An 18,824-nucleotide genomic window follows, 5' to 3' on the forward strand; every position below is an offset into this window, starting at 1 on the left:
AAGGCAGACGCTTAACGACTGAGCTACCCAGGCGCCCCTATATATCATTGTTCTGATTTGGTTGTTTTTATTTCCATGTCACAAGCATAGGCAACATACTATCTACCAAGTTTTGATACTTGTGATAGTATCAAAATGTTTAAGATAATTTTTATGATATATTGTAGCACAGATATATAGACATGAGTACATCATTTTCCCCTGTCTATATCCTTACTAATTTTTGCAAAAACGACAGGAAACCCTCTAATGTCAGTTATTCTATGTCAGACTCAGGGTTCTCCCTATTAGATGTTTTCTTCTCCTTCCTCCTGAAATTTCAGTTGAACACTTCCAATGTTCTGCCCAAAAGAGTTTTCCTGTCTTTGCAATCTGTACTGTGCCCCTTGCCCATGAGTCTTACCCCATAAACCAAGATTGCAAATTATGAAAGTCTGACCTTCAATATTGGCTTTCCATATATCTTTCTCTTCTGAAAGCATGACCTTTACTGGAAAAAGGATTCGAGGAAATACTTCTGCCCTTGATCCAGCATCCTTCCCTAGTCTTCATAATCACAAATGAGGTATTTTTTATATTGTGATGTATTACCATGGAACTGAGCAAAAGTCCATACTTTTATATAGGGCTGGTGAACTGTAATAGACCCTATATTACATCTCTACCCAGGAAAACAGCATAGCTTTTATTAGACATCCCGATGGCTATGTAGCCAGTATCTTGTACCTAACAGGGAGTCTCTATTACTGCATGCTTCTTCCCTCATAAATAGATGGATGCCTGGATAGACACAGTCATAAAGATACAGGAGATTTTATTATAAAAATTGACTCACACAATTATGGAAATCAAGAAGTCCCATGATCTGCTGCCTGCAAACCCGAGAGCCAGGAAAGTCAGTGATATAATTCAGTCTGAATCCTGAAGTCTGAAGAGCAGAAGCACCGATATCTACAGGCAAAAGAAGATGGATATCTTGGCTCAAGTAGAAAGAGTAAATTCACCCTTCTTCCACATTTTTGTTCTAGTCAAGCCCTCAGCAGACTGGATGATGCCTACCCACATCTTTCTTCTTCACTCAGTCTGCCAAGTCAAATGCCGATCTCTTCCAGAGATACCCTCACAGACATACCCCAAAATGTTTTATGAGCTACCCCAGTCGAGTTGACACATAAAATTAACCACCACAGGTATCAACAATTTTTCTTGAACTATTATTGCCTAGATATCCTCCTCATCGTTCTGTTAAAAACATTAACTTCTACTGCATATAATCCAGATCCAGTGTCTAGGAACTTAATTTCATAATTCTTCCATACCCACTTGTCTTGCTCTAATTTTGCTATATGGTTTATCACCTCTTAATGTTCTATACTATTATTATAATATTATTAATATTATTATTATTTTCTTCTCTTGTTAAACCTTAAACTCCATAAAGGCTGTAATTTTTATCTGTTTTATCCCACTGATACACTTCAAGCATCTATACCCAGTATGTAGTAGGGGCTCAATATGTTTGTAAAATGAATAAATACATAAAATCTACTTTAATGTAATCTTATTTAATATCTTTCTCTTTCTCCTCTATATTCCATATCCTTTTTGACTCTAGTCAAAACTCTGGTGCTGATTTTTTTTTTTTTTGCAATTTTCATCTGACTTCATTTTTTTTTAAAGATTTTATTTATTTATTTGAGAGAGAGAGAATGAGAGATAGAGAGCACGAGAGGGAAGAGGGTCAGAGGGAGAAGCAGACTCCCCGCTGAGCAGGGAGCCCGATGTGGGACTCCATCCCGGGACTCCAGGATCATGACCTGAGCCGAAGGCAGTCGCTTAACCAACTGAGCCACCCAGGCGCCCCGACTTCATTTTTTAGATTACAAAAGTAACGCCTTCTTATCTAACACACAAACACACATTTTAGGACTCTCCATACTCTTTCATTTTCATTTTTAGGGATTCCTTATGGATTATATTCTTCCACCCTCTCAAGTAAGCCAGAGTACATACATATAAGTCAAACTTGTTCAGAAAGCTTTTCTATCTGGAAAGGTGAACTTGCATATATAAACATACTGATGGCCATATCAAGGAAGCAGAAATATATCATACCTATTATACATATTTTGCCAAAAACTGAACTCTAGCACTTTACATTTCCTCTCACCTCCAAAATGGCCACTGTATGATGTTTCTTTTTTTTTATGTACTGTTCAATGGGAGCCAGTACAATTGTTATATTTAAATCTTTACAGCCATTGTAATGAAATAAATGGTCACCTAAAGGCCTGAAAGACTAAATTATCTCTAGGTTCTTAACTTACTGTCAGAGAGGGAACTGGGGTCAAAGAAAATATGGTCTGATACTTGCACAACCTTAAAAAGTCAACAACCAAGATGGGAGTCCAGACTCCATTGCTTCTGACTCTTTTGATCAAACCCTAAACCATGTTTCATGGGTTGATGGAAATCGGAATTAACTTTTATCTATAGAGAAATAATATTTTTATAGCTGCTCACAATCCTCCCTGTAAAACTGTCAATTTTACAAATGCTGTTGGCAACAGGAACAAAAGTAGCATTGCCTCATTATAATCTTAAGTGCTACGCAATAAAAACAAATATCCATCCCCTGTTCTTTACGGAGACTATTATTTCTTGACTCACACTGGTATAGTGTTAGTTGCTAATACTTTTATTCTATAGATTTATGTTGTTCCCCTTATCTGTTAACCTCCATGCTTCCTATAAAGACATAAGAACATCCATCTTTATGACCATTAGAGCATTAATGACACAATCAATATAACCCCAAAGAAGCATCCAGCAGAAGTATCTGCTTCCCTACCTCTTTACATATTCATTTATTTGCAAATCTTCCAGACACACACACACACACACACACACACACACACACACACACCCCTTTAAAGGGCGCCCTTCCAGGGAGTAAAGACACTAAGTATGGTGGTAATACCACCAGTCAGTAAGTACTTTCCCTTTTTGGAACAATTTTAAAGGATGTTTATAATATTAGTGTTAGGGAGTATATTCTTCATGGTAATGCTATTCACAGGGCCATTCCAACCATTGTAAAACTAAAAAAATGGCTGTTAGTTACCTAGGCAAATTATATTCTGGGATATCAGATGAACAGTATAAATAAGCTCTGGAGCCAAGCCTCTTGGGTTCAAGTCATAGCTCTGATACTTACTAGCTTTGTGATACTAGGCAGGTTACTTAATCTCAGTGTTTCTTCATCTGTGTAAACCAACCGATAGGAATGGCTGTGATGATTAGACATGTTATTATCTGTAAAGATCTTATCAACAGTTCCTGGTGTCATATGAGTGTAAAATGCTGTTATCGATACAAGGCCTCTGTGTGATCCAGTGTTTGAGGAATTAGGTGATGCTGGTATGGAGTGTCCCTCCAGTTCTTACTCTCCCTTTGCCTTAGGAAACTGCACCTGGCCTTGTCCTCACTTCAACCCTTGAGAACTATAAATGCTAAATGAATCAGCAACAGCCAGGAAGGGACCAAATTTATCTATTGTGTTACTTAATGGAAGCTAAAAGTTTGAGTTTGTAATACTGCAAGTTTTTAAAAGGCCATTTCTAGGACTTTAAAGATAGTAAGCATTTTTTCTGTATTGAAGAAAATATAAATGTATTGCTTAACTATTATTTTTACATGTGAAAGTCCAATTGATACTTTTAAAAAATAGTAATGTGGCATGAACAGAACTTCTCTGTGATTCTATTTGTGATTAAATCATCCTTTACATGTTTAGGCTGTTACATAGCAAGATGGAGTCCAAGATACTTACATGATGTTTGTAAGACAACCATTTGCTACACAGATGTGTGATACCGACAGGGTGGAAGAGTATTTACCAAAACAGATATTTACAAAAATTCAAGAAAGATGTAAACTTCAATCATAAAATCACCTGGTTGGCTAAACTGTACAAAATTTTTCTTTAGATTTTGTTCACGTACTTTCAACATGATAATAGTGTATAAATTCTTTTTTTAAAAGATGACTTGCTATCAAAATGGTGTTTTTAATATTAAAAAAAATCAATCACACAGGCCAAGTCAACAAAATAAAGTTTAAAATTAAGCAAACCCACATCACTATGAAGGAATTGCTATTGGTATTTGGTGTACTTAGTCTCAGATATGCCAATATGCCAAGGTCAAAGATTAAAATAAAAGAAAAAAGAAAGAAAAAAATCCAGAAAACAGGTTCAGATTACAACATTATTATTTTTATTTTTTATTTTTATTTTTTAGAAAGAAAAAAAAAATCTCAAGCAGACTCCACACCCAGCACAGAGCCCAAAGTGGGGCTCAATCTCACAACCCTGAAATCATGACCTGAGCCAAAATCAAGAGCCGGATGCCTAACCGATGGAGCCACTCAGGTGCCCCTACAACATTATTTTTAAGACAGATACTAATTATTTCTCTCATATTTTGATGAAGAAAAAAACTGAAATGAAATTAAAATTTTGGGTGAATTTCAGATAAAATTTCTTCATCACAGACATATTCTTTTCTAAAATATCAATCTGGAGTCAAACAAAATTAACACAAAAAATACTGGAAATATTTAATTTAAATCATTAAAAAAACTGATTCTACATTTAGATGAGTTAAATACTTAGACCCATTCTTTTCTCCAGAATAGTTCCTCTGTTCCTGAGCATTTATATAGACTTGCTCCTTTTTCTTATGTTCCATTTTGCTATGTAAGTTTTATTGGTTTTAAGAATGACTTACGTTGTCTTCCCACAGTTCTGCTTTACTTAAGACTGTCTTCCTATTTCCTTTAGAGATGAAGGATGGCTGAGACAACATGACCTTCTTGGGCCACCCTTATAGACATTATTTCTAGAATTGTAGCTGACTGTAAAGAAGTCTGAGTCCAGCTCAATTTCCCCTTCTATGTGACTTGCTCTTCCACCTGAGTGCCCATGTTTTATTTCATCATTGAGATTCAAGGCGAAAGGCTTTATAAGGACATTTACCAAAAAACCTCCAGCACCCCTCTTAGCTCTGTAGCTCTGTTTTCACCCTTAGTTCTCCTTTGTTCCTGTAATTTTATTTTTGTAATGTTTCTCCCCACCCCAAGTCTTTCACTCCTCTTCCAACAGGAGGTTGTTGTTGTTCCTGTTTGAAACACAATGATGTGTCCAAATCTTGTGCTCTGTGCATATATGTAATAATGAGTATTCACTGGCTTTCCTTTTGTGTTTCTGAATGTAATAACATATCTCCTGTCTACTTAACAGTATGCGGTACTTCTAGGTGAAAAGGTGTCATGAAAGACAAGTGACAAATACAAAAACATGAGAAACCACATATTTGCTAAATAAAAATAGGACCAACTGCAATAATTGTCAGAAACACATGCTATATAAAATAGGCTTAGCCTGCAGAACATCATTTGTCAAAGATAATTTCACTGAGAATACCTTTCCTCCTGCTGCCCTTGGCCAACATAATTTCTGAGATTTTGAAAATTCTTCTATGGTTATCTCTGAGGTCTCTTTGCCAGCTTACCACAAAGGGCAAACTGGCCTTTAACTGTCATTTACCCATCTCAGGAGTTTTGCCTCCCTGTTCTTTAGGGAGAATTAGCTTCTTATTCATATAAAAGATGACCGTTCGGGTCATCTATAATTTGGGGGCTCAGCAACAGGACAAATAGAAGAGAAAATAACAGGCATTTGAACTTCCAAAGGCGACATAAAAAACGATAGTTTTCCTAGGGGAAAAATATATCTATCTTCTTCATATTTACCTACCATTGTTTCCATTTTTCTTCAGACAAAAACAGTGTGGTTTTAAAGTGAAAGCATTTTTAAAACACAAACTTGCAGAAACTATATGTCAAAGAATATATTCACAAAAGAGGCAAACAACACATTATGGGACCATTATGAAAAATCCAGTTCCCTACTCAGTGTACATTGTTTGGATTGCTAAATATTTATGGTAGGTTATACATAGAGCTGTCCCCACCAAGGACCTAATAGTAACATGAACATTAAGAATATAAGAGTGTCTGGGATAAGTGCCAAAGTGAAGTACTGACATAATTCTCTAGGAGCTTTAAGAGGAAGAGCCCACTTTTTCCTGAAGGAATTAAAAAAAAAAAAAAAAAACCTTCATCAAAGACTTGACAGCTGGAGAGAGGAAAAGAGATTAGAGATGAACAGAAGCAAATGCATGAAGGCAGGCGATTATGATGCAAGTGCTCCCTTCCCCCAGGAAATGTTCTATCTACTGATAGCTGTGACCCTTAAAGGTTCTCAGAAGTTGTACAGCAATTGCACACACATCAGTAGTTTTACAAGTCTTTCTGGTAACAAGTTATATGGAATTGAATTGCAGTTGACACTATATTTCTTACCAGGTCATTGATTTACTGAAGGTCAAGATTAGCCATGGACTGATTTGTTTAACAGGTGAAGCTTATGTTCAGAGTTCTTCTACTCACTCATCTTTTATGACCACTCCTACACACACACACACACACACACACACGCCCTACCTACCATCCATTTCTGAGAGCTTGTTTGGTGGTTCTAGCAGGGGAGCGCAGCTACTCGTATACCCTTGACCGAAGAACGGTCTTCCTCTATCGGGGAAGGTCATCCTCTTTGACTGAGCACGCAGCTTCGGGAGGGACGCACAGGGAGTGGTGAGGGAGGAAGGGGACACCCGCCTAGCCAGCCAGATCAGCCGAATCAACCCTGGTGATCAATGGGGTGATAGATGTTGCAGCCAGATCGCCCTCACATCCCCTACCATCTATTTCTGCCATTCCACTCTCCAGATTCCCAATGTCCCCAAACACAGTGACACTCCTCCAGTAGTACCCCTCTATAATTTTTCCATGTTTCAAAAGCTAGTTTTTAAGCTCCATGTGACTTCATTATTGCTATAGTCCTAGTGTCTGGAACACAGTAAATACTCAGTAAGTAGTTGTCCAATGCATAAAAGATTAATGGACTGATTGGCAGCCCAAATGGCAGGTATAAGAGAAACTACCATGTCCGTTGTGTAGATAAGTCTGCAGAGACAAAGACAGGTTCTAGTTCTCTCACTTGTGCTCATTATACCATGAGATGTTGCTTTTAGTCAAATAATGATTACTGGGGGCAATTACAAATAGGATGGAAGAGTAAAATAATGATGGTTTGAGGACATAGAACATACAATAGGCCCTCAAATCCTGGTATATAAGCAGCTGCCAACTCTCCATAGACGTCTAGGCAGCCAAGGAGGCAACAGTAATATCACAGGAAAGAAAAATCTTTTGTGGAAGGGACCAAGAAAGGTAATGTGTGAGTGTCTAATGTCCCCAAATTTCCTGCCCTCTAACTCCATCTTTGCCCATTCAACCTTTCCCCTTCCTATTACCTGAAATATTAAACATTATGTCTTTAGCCACTTGTTTCCAATTGTTTGTTTGCAAGGAGAATTGGAGTGGTGATAGGAATAGCACTGGAGTAGTGAGGCATTCTCATTAGAAAGAGCGCCTACTTAGTGCTTGAGGTAGAGCAGAAGGGACTAAAAAAGAGCTGTTGTGGTGGGAAATGACAAGTCCATGTGGACATTGTGAGAGTAATCTTTGGGGAATTTTGTGATAAAATGGTGAAATCCTTAGAAACATCTGCACATTATGTGTAAGACTGAAAACCAGGGTAGGAAATGAGGCTTTGAGAAGTTTTCTTCTATTCTAAGATGTAGTTTCTAAGAATGTAAAGAAGATTCTAATTGCTCTTTATCATCTTTTGTGTTGCCAGATACGTTGCTTATTGAAATGCAGTTTCATGAACAACTGGAAGCTAGGTTAATATGATTTCCCAGTGACTTCTGATTTGGTTAGGAATGTTTCAGCTACAAGTAACAGAAAAAGGGATGTACAGTGGCTTAAATATGTAGGGGTTAATTTCTTCTCACCTAACATAAAGCCTGGAAGTACTTTCTTCCACCATTTTCTTCCATCAGAGAAGGATGTGGAAAATGAGCTTGTATCCAAATGAACACAAAGAATTTCATGTCACTATACAAGTCTCATGACAAAGGGGTGATTCATGGGATATTTAGTCTACCACTACTGTGAAGTACTTCCAGGACATTTTTCATTACTTCAAGAAAATACACTAAAAATCTGCACCTATTACTAGTAACTCCCCATTACCCCTTCTCCCAGCCCCTGGCAATCATGAATCTACTTCTGTCTCTGGATTTGCCTATTCTACACCACTTCATGTAAGGAACTATAATATGGAGCATTTAGTGACTTGCTCATTTCATGGTATATGTTTTCAAAGTTCACTCACCTCCTAGCATGAATCAGTACTCCATTCCCTTTTATGGCTGAATAATCAGTCTTAATATATCTATGTTCTCTGTTATAAACTTATCTGCCTGAGCATGTGTGTACATTTGGTTGAGGCATCATGCTGGTTCTTCTTCCTCACCTCTCCTTTTATAACTGCCCTTTTTTGTATGTGCTATAAAAGCTCCAGAATTACCACTCACTCAATTCAATTTGAATTACAGTGTCCTCTAGGTACTCTAGAGGAACTGTGGTAGCTCTCCTCAGGTGAGTAGTCCTAAAAGACAACCTACAATTTACCACAAATAATTCACCCATTCATCTTCAAAAGAGATGTATTTCAATACAGTTTTTTTCTCTAATTTCTTCATTGATGTTTAATATATTCAAGTTTTTATATTTTTGTTTTAATAATTGTAATAAGAACTCAAGGGAGAAGAAAAATCAACACATAAATCCATACGGCCATAGAAAATTAAATTTTTCAATTATGTACATAGTTTTATTGTAGAGAAGAATGACAGGGTCATTACTAAAAGACTTTCAAGCATAAAAATATATTACATTAGTATAAAATTCTATTGAAGAAGTAGAGTGAAAATACAAACTCATGAGAAAAGGGAGCAATGTAAAATTTATAATCATAATGAAGAGAATTTGTCTATTTTAAGTGGTTTACAGTTAGTAGCAAATTGCTATTGTATTAGGTCTCCACTGGAAATATTTAAAGAAATGATATGTGCCAATTGGTTTTATTTTAAATGTCAATATCTACAATATGCCATTAATCACATCCTTTTCTACTCCTTAGGATTTAAGATACAGATGGAATTTTAAAAATCTAGATATAAATTAAAATGTGAAAATATACTATTAAAATATAAATATATCATTAATCAAAATGCAATAAACAGACTCAATTTTCCAGTTAAAAGACAGATAAATTAGAACAGTAAAACAAAAGTTTTGGATATAGGAAAAGGAATTCTAAAGTTTATATGAAAAAGCAAAAGACTCAGAATAATCAACTCAACATTGAAGGAGAAAAACAAAGTTACAAGACTGACACTACCCGACTTCAAGGCTTAGTATAAAGCTACAGTAAGCAAGACAGTGTGGTATTGGCAAAAGAACAGGCAAATAGATCATTGGAACATAATAGAGAGCCCAAAAAGAGATGCCCATAAATACAGTCAACTGATCTTTGACAAAAGAGCAAAGGCATTACAATGGAGAAAAAAAAAAATCTTTCAACAAATGGTGCTGGAATAACCAAACATTCATATACAAAAAACAAAACAAAACAACAACAAAAAACCACAACATAATTTAGAGACAGAGCCTATATTCTTTACAAAAATAACTCAAAAGAGATCATAGACCTAATGTAAAGTACAAAACTAGAAAACTCCTAGAAGGTAAAATGAAGAAAATCTACATGACCTTGGATATGGGGATGAGCTTTTAGATACAGCACCAAAAGCATGATCCATGAAAGAATTAATTGCTAAATCAGACTTTATTAAAATTAGAAACTTCTGCTCTGTGAAAGACAGTATCAAGAGAATGAGAGACAAGCCACAGACTGGGAGGAATATTTGCAAAAGACACATCTGATAAAAGACTCCTACCCAAAATATATAAAGAACTCTTAAACCTTAATAATAAGAAAATGAACGACCAGAAAAAAATAGACAAAAAAACCTGGACACCTCACCAAAGAAGATATGCAGGTGGAAAATAAGCATATGGAAAGATACTCCCCATCATATGTCATCAGGAAAATGCAAATGAAAACAACTAGATACCACTACATACCTATTAGAACAGCCAAAATCCAGAACAATGACAACACCAAATGCTGATAAGGATGTGGAGTAACAGGAACTCTCATTCATTACTGGTGGGAATGCAAAATGGTACAGCCACTTTGGAAAACAGTTTAGTGGTTTCTTAAAAAAAAACTAAACATGCCCTCACCATACAATCTATCAATCATACTCCTTGGTATTTACCCAAAGGAGCTGAATAGATATGTCCACACAAACACCTGCATACAGATGTTTATAGCAGCTTTGTCCCTAATTGCCAAAACTTGGGAGCAACAAAGATGCCCTTCAGTAGCTGACTGGATAAATAAGCTGTGGAACATCCAGACAGTGGAATATATTTCATCACTAAAAAGAAATGAACTATCAAGCTGTGAAGAGAGAAATGCGAATGCATATCACTAAGTTAAAGGAATCCAATATGAAAATGCTACATGCTGATTACTTCCAACTATATGACATTTTGGGAGAGGTAAAAACTATGGTGACAAGACTACTGTTTGCCAGGGATTAAGAGGGAGAGTGAGATAAAATAAGTCTATCAGAGAAAGACATGTATCATATGACCTCACTGATATGAGGAATTCTTAATCTCAGGAAACAAACTGAGGGTTGCTGGAGTGGTGGGGGGTGGGAGGGATGGGGTGGCTGGGTGATAGACATTGGGGAGGGTATGTGCTATGGTGAGCGCTGTGAATTGTGCAAGAGTGTTGAATCACAGATCTCTACTTCTGAAACAATGCAATATATGTTAAGAAAAAAAAAGAAGATAGCAGGAGGGGAAGAATGAAGGGGAGTAAGTCGGAGGGGGAGACGAACCATGAGAGAGGATGGACTCTGAAAAACAAACTGAGGGTTCTAGAGGGGAAGGGGGGGGGGGAATGGGTTAGCCTGGTGATGGGTATTAAAGAGGGCACGTTCTGCATGGAGCACTGGGTTTTATGCACAAACAATGAATCATGGAACACTACATCAAAAACTAATGATGTTATGTATGGTGATTAACAAACAATAAAAAAATTTTTAAAAAAGAGGGAGAGTGGATAAATTGGCAGAGCACAGAGGATTTTTTAGGGCAGTGAAACTGTTCCGTATACTATCATAGGGGATACACCTTATCATATGTTTTCTAAACTCACAGAATGCACAACACAAAGAGTGAATCCTAATATAAACAATGGACTCTGGGTGATAATGATGCGGCAGTGTGGGTTCACCGATCGTAACAAAGGCACCACTGTAGTACAGGATGTCGACAGAGGGTAACGTTACATGTGTATGGGTGCAAGGGGTGTAGGGGTACCTTTTGTACTTTTCAACTAATTTTTCTGGGAGCCAAAAATCTCTAAAAACTACAATCTACTAAACAAAGAACTAAGAAAGAAACATTGAGACATTGCTATTTACCTTAGATATAAGAAAAGTACAAGTACCCAGAAAAGTTAGAAGTAAAAAAAGAAAAATATTTACTAGGCAAATAAACTACAGCTGCGTACTTAAACACGGATAGATCTCCAAAAGCAGGTTTCAGAAAAATAGTAGCATATGATTCCATTTTTTTAAGGGCAAAATAGGTAAAACTAAAAAATTAAGGATTTATAAATGCATATGTATGTAGCATAACCATAAAGAAAGCCGTTATGGAAATGATACCACAATAATCAGGATTATAGTCACCCCTGGAGGACGGGAGAAGACAACGGGAGGAGAACACAGAGGGTTTCTGAGATATAAATAATAGACCATTTCTTAAGTTGGATATTGAATGCTTAGGTGTTAGTTTATTCATACTCTTTAAACTTGTACATTGTGAAATTGTAGGAAAAAGGTGACAGAATTTACTGGACTGGATAAACAGTCCTATGGTAGGCCTCACACAAGGTTTGCAAGAGCAGATCCCCCTGTCCCTCACTGCTCTTTTTAGAACTCTTTTCTTCTCCAAGTGTCAGTTTCATCCTGAGGCTTGCTTTCTTCATTGTCACAAAATGGCTGTAACAGTTCTGGTTCACTGAAAGGGAGGGCTTCTCTTTTTTCAAACTATCAAGCAAAAGTCCTTGGCCTCACACATGTCAAATGTATGTAGGTTCTGTATCTTGCCTGAGCCAGTCCTGTGGTGAGGGCAGTCAGGGCGAGGCTGATCACTCTCTACTCAAGATGTGGGTGGAGGGTGTAGAGGCGACCAACTAGGGTGAACAATGCTGCCCAGTTTGCCTGAGACATGTTTCAGCACCAATCATTCCGTGTCCCAGGAAACTTCTCAGGCCAAGGCAAACCAAGAAGGCGGGTCACTATATGACCAACAGCTAAACGTAAAAATCAGCTGCCCCCCAAATCCATGCTCAAGTCCTCCTACCAGGGAGTAGATTTAAATAAATGACTACATCTATTTCTACTTTCTGAAATAGACATCTTTTCCCCATAGGAACTATGAAACCTTTCTTAATTATATAATTCCAGACTCTATAAAGAATTTCTTAAAATTTTTATCTCTTTCTCTTAAATGAGCAATTAATATTTCTCATGTTTTCTATATTTGACAGAATTTTCCGGTCAGTGGCATTCCTGAACCTTCTTTAGAATACTAGCTCTTCAACAGTTGTTCCCCAAAACATGAGATTCAAAGAAGGTGCTGTGTACACTTTGCAGCTTCAAAATATTTCTTGGCTATTCCCCAAATCTTCAGTGAGGTGGGACCTAGAAAAATCTGTCTTCTGAGAAAGATCCTTTATTTCCTGAAATAAAGAAGGCACTTAATGACCATTTTACTTAGAGCAATGTAGTTTTTTGTTTCTTTTCTCATTAAAGTATAGCAAATAATATCCTGGTTAATTTCATAATTCCTCTCAATTTACACTTCTTATTGTTTGTAAATATTCTACCAGTTCCCTTGATGAATGTATAAAACAAGTTTTACAGTAAGTTTCATTTTCCTCTTAATTTCTGTTTGGTTTTTACTGTTATCTAAATGTCTAAAAATGAGACTCTGAGGTTCTGTCCAATTATTGTCAAAACAACTAATACCATGAATGGAAATGTTAAGCTATTTGGTTGTTATTATGTAAAACATAGGAATAATTTGGTATATTTTACATCTCTCACTTGGTTAATTTCAAGGATGCTTTATCGAATCTCCAGGAATCTCTGCTAAAATGGAGATTTTAGGGTGCTGCCCCAGATTTAAATTCAATAACTTGAGTGGTAGGTACCATGCTTTCTGCTTTGAACAAGGATCCAGAGACTAACCACTCATCAAAATCACCTCTGGCGGATTTATAAATGCAGATGCCAGGCAAAGCTTCCAGAGATTCTAGCTCGAAAGTTGAAAGAGGACCATGAAATCTACAGTTCTGAGAGTCTGAAACCACACTGGTGAAATTCCACCACAGTTGAAGCTTGAATTAAATACGTTCAGTAAACAAAGAGATTGGGCAACATAAGGGGGTTGGCTTCCCCGTGGGGTTTCAGTGAGAAATGTCATGGAAAACCCCCATAGCAAAAAACAAAAACTGCTGTTTGGCGAGGTTTTGGAATACAATTATAAAGCTATTAGCAGTGAGTGTAAATACAATGAGAGCAAGGCAGCTTCTTTCGCATAACAATTTTGTCAGAGTTGATCAACCATTTCTCCTCCAGGCCCAAAGCTGCTGGAAGTAAATCCCAGTATAGCACAGGGTTTGTTTTCCCCCTGGTGTCTGTTGACCAAGGACATTTTCTGGTCAAGAATTCATTCAGCAGCTTTGCTGTATCCACGCAGGCAATGGCTGTGACCTTTCCGGCCCACAAGGTGATGCATCTTGACAGGCGGCACAGAGCCAATCCCTCCAACCACACAGCACAGACGACCTCACACAGTTCTCCTGAGGCATGCTGTTACTCATGTTGTTCCATCACATTCAGTAGGTCTGGAGCTGAACATCATTCACCATATCAGAAAGGCAGAAAAGCTGTGCTGCTGATCCTATGGAAATCCTCAGGGAGAAGCAACATTCATAGCTGGCTGGTTATTTTAACGGCTGTGCATTCACATTCAAAAACACCGTCCCCCCCTCTGTCTCTGCTACCTTCCACCATATCCACCTACAGCCCAAACATGAATTCTGATTTGTCTGAAATTACAGAACTTGTAACAAAAAATTAGATGCCTTCTTTGTTCCATATTATATACAGAAAATGAATCACAGCCCCTGACTTTGGAGGGCTTATCATTAGTTGGAGTACTAGCACTAACACACGTTTTTTATCTCTGTTTTGACCCATGTCTCTCTCTCTCTCACACACACACACACACCACACACACACACACACACACACTACTTGCAACTGCATCACAAACAGGCTGTTTAGCTACACTGCTGAAGATTCAAAACCGATAGGGAGTGTTCACATCATGCGTTGGTTGGATAAAAGCCCACTGTTTCTGATTGTTCTGCTGTCTCTGTCTTTTCTCTTCCTGCCCACCTCCTTATTTTTCAATAACAATACGAGTTATTTTTTTTTTTAGACTTTATTTATTTGACAGAGAGAGACACAGCGAGAGAGGGAACACAAGCAGGGGGAGTGGGAGAGGGAGAAGCAGGCTTCCCGCTGAGCAGGGAGCCTGATGTGGGGCTCGATCCCAGGACCCTGGGATCATGACCTGAGCCGAAGGCAGACCCTTAATGACTGAGCCACCCAGGCACCCCAACAATAAGAATTCTTATTTCCTCATTATTTTGTAGCAATTCAGCTAGATATGCATGCCATCAAATTTCAACCTCTACCCCAAGTTACTTATCAAAGTATATCTATGAATGACACATAGTTTTCTTTCCCAGGAGAAGTCTAGTGAGTAAAAGTTTCTCCACCTTCAACTTTTGAAACAACATTGAAAAACACAAGAGAATATTAATCAAGTGCTAAATTGTGTAGTGCAAGGAAAGGCTTCTGTAAATGTGAAGAGACTGAAATTATCAGCAATGGCTACAATGTCCAAGAACTTGCTGTGGTGCCCTTCCAATGTGTTCCCAGAGCATTTTATGATTCAAGGAATCAATGCTTGTGTATTGTTGGTTAACTTGGCTCTTTCCTTATTAAACTCTAAGTTCACTGAGGACAGACACTGCCTGTATCACTGTTTTCTATCCCCAACACTAAGAACAGTGCTTTAGGCAAAATAGGGAATCAACCAGTTTAAACTGAAGGGATGGCTTGACTGAATCTGGAAAGATGTGTGAGATTTAGGCAGTTTGAAGTAAAAAGATGAGACTTCCCAAGAGGAAGAATAACGTCAGTCAATTACTAGAGAATTTAGAGTAAAGAAATGGACTTAAAATAGAGTAAAGGGGGGGTGCCTGTGTGGCTCAGTCAGTTAAGCATCTGACTTTGGTTCAGGTCATGATCTCAGGGTCCTGGGATCCAGCCCTGCATCAGGCTCTGCACTCAGCAGGGAGTCTGCTTGTCCCTCTGCCCCTCCCCGGCTCGTGCTTGCCCTCTCTCTCTCAAATAAATAAATAAAATCTTAAAAAAAGAAACATAATGGACTTGACACATATTGGGAATTAGGTATGTAGATGTTAGAAAGTGGTTAGATAAAAGAAAACTTGAGTGCCTCATTGCTGTAGAAAACATAACAATTCAGAAACAACAAGTGTTGGGGAGGATGTGGAGAAAGGGCAACCCTCTTGCATTGTTAGTGTGAAAGCAAATTGCTGTGGCAACTGTGGAAAACAGTATGAAGGTTCCTCAAAAGATTAAAAATAGATCTACTCTATGATCCAGGAATCACACTACTGGGTATTTATCCCCAAAATACATAAATGCTAATTCAAAGGGATATACGTACCCCTAAGTTTACTGCAGCATTATTTAGAATAGCCAGACTATGGAAGCAGCCGAAGTGTTATTCATCAATAGATGAATGGATAAAGAAGATGTGGTATATATATACAACGGGATATTATTATGTCATTAAAAAGAAGGAAATCTTGCCATTTGCAACAACATGGATGGACCTAGAGGGTATAATGCTAAGCAAAATAAGTCAGTCAGAGAAAGACAAATACCATATGATCTCACTCATATGTGGAATTTAAGAAACAAAACAAACAAGATTAAAAAAAAAGGGACAGAGAAAAAGAAACCAAACCAAGAAACAGACTCGTAACTATAGAGAACAAACTGATGGTTACCAGAGGGGAGGACAGTGAGGGGGGTGAAACAAGGGATGGGGATTAAAGAGTGCACTTACCATGATGAAAAAAAAAGAAAGAAAAAAAGAAAAAGAAAACGGAACTGGAGATTTTTAAATGTATCAGTGAAATAATTACCATGATAGTTTAGAATTTAGCATCCAAGAACCTTAAGTAGTATACCTAGTTTATTTTATTTATTTATTTATTTTAAAAAGATTTTTATTTATTTGACAGAGAGAGCCCAAGCAGAGGGAGAGGGAGAAGCAGGCTCCCCACTGAGCAGGGAGCCCGATGCGGGGCTCGATCCCAGGACCCTGGGATCATGACCTGAGCCGAAGGCAGCCACTTGACTGACTCACCCAGGCGTCCCTAGTATACCTAGTTTCAGGGTCACTTATGACCCTTGCTTATTCAGAGTGTCATAAAATATTTGGGTTTCTCATATTACAGCAGAGTTGCTATCTCATTTACTTTTCCTGCTCCTTTTCTTTCTCTTTCTGTGTCTTTCACGACATTTCCAAATGTCGTGAAAGTCTACCAAACAGACATTATATATGTAGTGCCGGGAATGGCCAGCAACCCCTGTACCGAGGGATGAAAGATTACTTCAATCTTTGCGGTGAAAGAGAGGAGAAGGCAAGGAGGTCAACGCCTTTGCTCTTCTTTGTCCTGATTTTATTGTTCCTTCAGGATAATCATAAGTCCTTATCACTGTTTCACAAGCATGTGATGTGTGACAAGGGGTCTTACTGAAACTGGGAGGATCTGTTTACAGGAAAGATATGATATGCTAATCTGCGATCCACTAAACATAGCCTAAGGGACAATACATACATCTCTTTAGATCACAGGGGGGCTGTTTGGGCTAAGAAAGCTTCTGGGAAGGCAACTCCCCAAGGGGATTCCAACCAGGGGGATTCCAACAGCTGAAGTGGTCAGGCAGGCCCCGCCCTTCTCTGAAACCTTCCCTCCCCCCAGCGGCCTCTGTGTTACATTTTAGCAAGCCAGGTATTATGGCTGATTTCATGCTCTACATTAACCCCAACAATGTATCTTGGGCCTAGTCTATCAGGTGGAAAATATTTGAAAAGCTCACTTAGAAGAGGCATGAGAGTCTTAAAATATAAGCTCTCCTGGAATGATGTGCCAAAACATTAGAAGCAGAGATGATGGTATAACCCTTGGAAATTACTACAGCAGCAATTTCAATAATCGCAGTAGGGTTAGAATGTTGTCGAGTGGAGAAGCAGGTTAATTTAACCCTCAGAGTACACCTCAAACTACATATAATAATTAGTAGGTTAACAGTTTATTAATTAAGGTTGATCTACTTCAGAGCAAAGGAAAAATTAAGCCTTTAATGTTTATATGGCATAAATCTCTGATAGCTGTCATCCTTCCTGCTGTGATCATCCTGTAAAGACAGGAAAGATCCCCATTCAAAATGCAAACCAGATGTTATCAGTGATGCCACACACACACACACACACACACCCAAAAGGGTATGAAAACTTCCTCACTAACATAATCAGGCTTTCTGGGGAAACCAGGGCATAGTTCCCTAGATGGTCTACAATGGCTTGAGATATCAGGGAAAGGTGCCTGGCTTTAGGATTTTAAAACTGGAAAGGGTTGGGGCTGAGATGAGGGTTTCTGCTGGTGGGCAGGGGTTTGCATGGTTTGAACTACCCACTGGCACCAAAGGAGGAAACACACAGGTTTTCTGATGAGCGTGCCCAGATTCAGGGAATAGGGCAGAAAAGGAAAAGAGAGGGTTGACGGGCACCTGGGTGGCTCAGTTGGTTAAGTGTTTGCTTTTGGCTCAGGTCATGATCTCAGGGTCCTGGGATCTAGCCCTGCATCGGGCTCCCTGATCAGCGGGGAGCCTGCTTCTCCCTCTCCCTCTCCCTCTGCTGCTCCCCGTGCTTGTACTCTCTCTCAGATAAATAAATAAAATCTTAAAAAAAAAAATTAAAAAAGAGAGGGGTGATGTTTAAAACGAGCAGAAGTTAAACTTCAAAAAATGAAGTCAGACTCTTTATTTTACTTTCTTTTTTATATTTTTTCAAAGATTTTATTTATTTTTTTGACAGAGAGAGAGACAGCTAGAGAGGGAACCCAAACAGGGGGAGTGGGAGAGGGAGAAGCAGGCTCTCTGCTGAGCAGGGACCCCGACATGGGGCTTGATCCCAGGACTCCGGGATCATGACAGGAGCTGAAGGCAGATGCTTAACCCACTGAGCCACCCGGGCACCCAGCATGTGGTATTAAAATAGGACATTGCCCCTAAGTCTTAGCATTAAAATCAATTCTCCAACATTATCTCACTCTAAACAATAGCAACCTCATTCTCAGGGTCAGGGATTAGTTTAGAAACAAGCTCTTGATGATAACCTGGCCAATAAGACTTGAGGGGGAGCTTACTGGGGAATTCAGGGTAGGGTTTCCTCACTCCCAAAAA

At 38.4% G+C, this 18,824-nt stretch overlaps 1 long non-coding RNA gene across 1 annotated transcript in view; it reads right to left on the minus strand.

The window, feature by feature from the left end:
- Window positions 1-857: 857 nt before the first annotated feature.
- Window positions 858-18,824, minus strand: part of LOC113938728 — a 168,299-nt gene continuing 150,332 nt past the window's right edge. The window contains exon 3 of the long non-coding RNA XR_003524951.1: window positions 858-951. This is a non-coding gene — a long non-coding RNA (uncharacterized LOC113938728). The remainder of the gene's footprint in view (window positions 952-18,824) is intronic.

The sequence above is a fragment of the Zalophus californianus genome, chromosome 8, assembly GCF_009762305.2.
Source record: "Zalophus californianus isolate mZalCal1 chromosome 8, mZalCal1.pri.v2, whole genome shotgun sequence".
NCBI lineage: Eukaryota > Metazoa > Chordata > Mammalia > Carnivora > Otariidae > Zalophus > Zalophus californianus.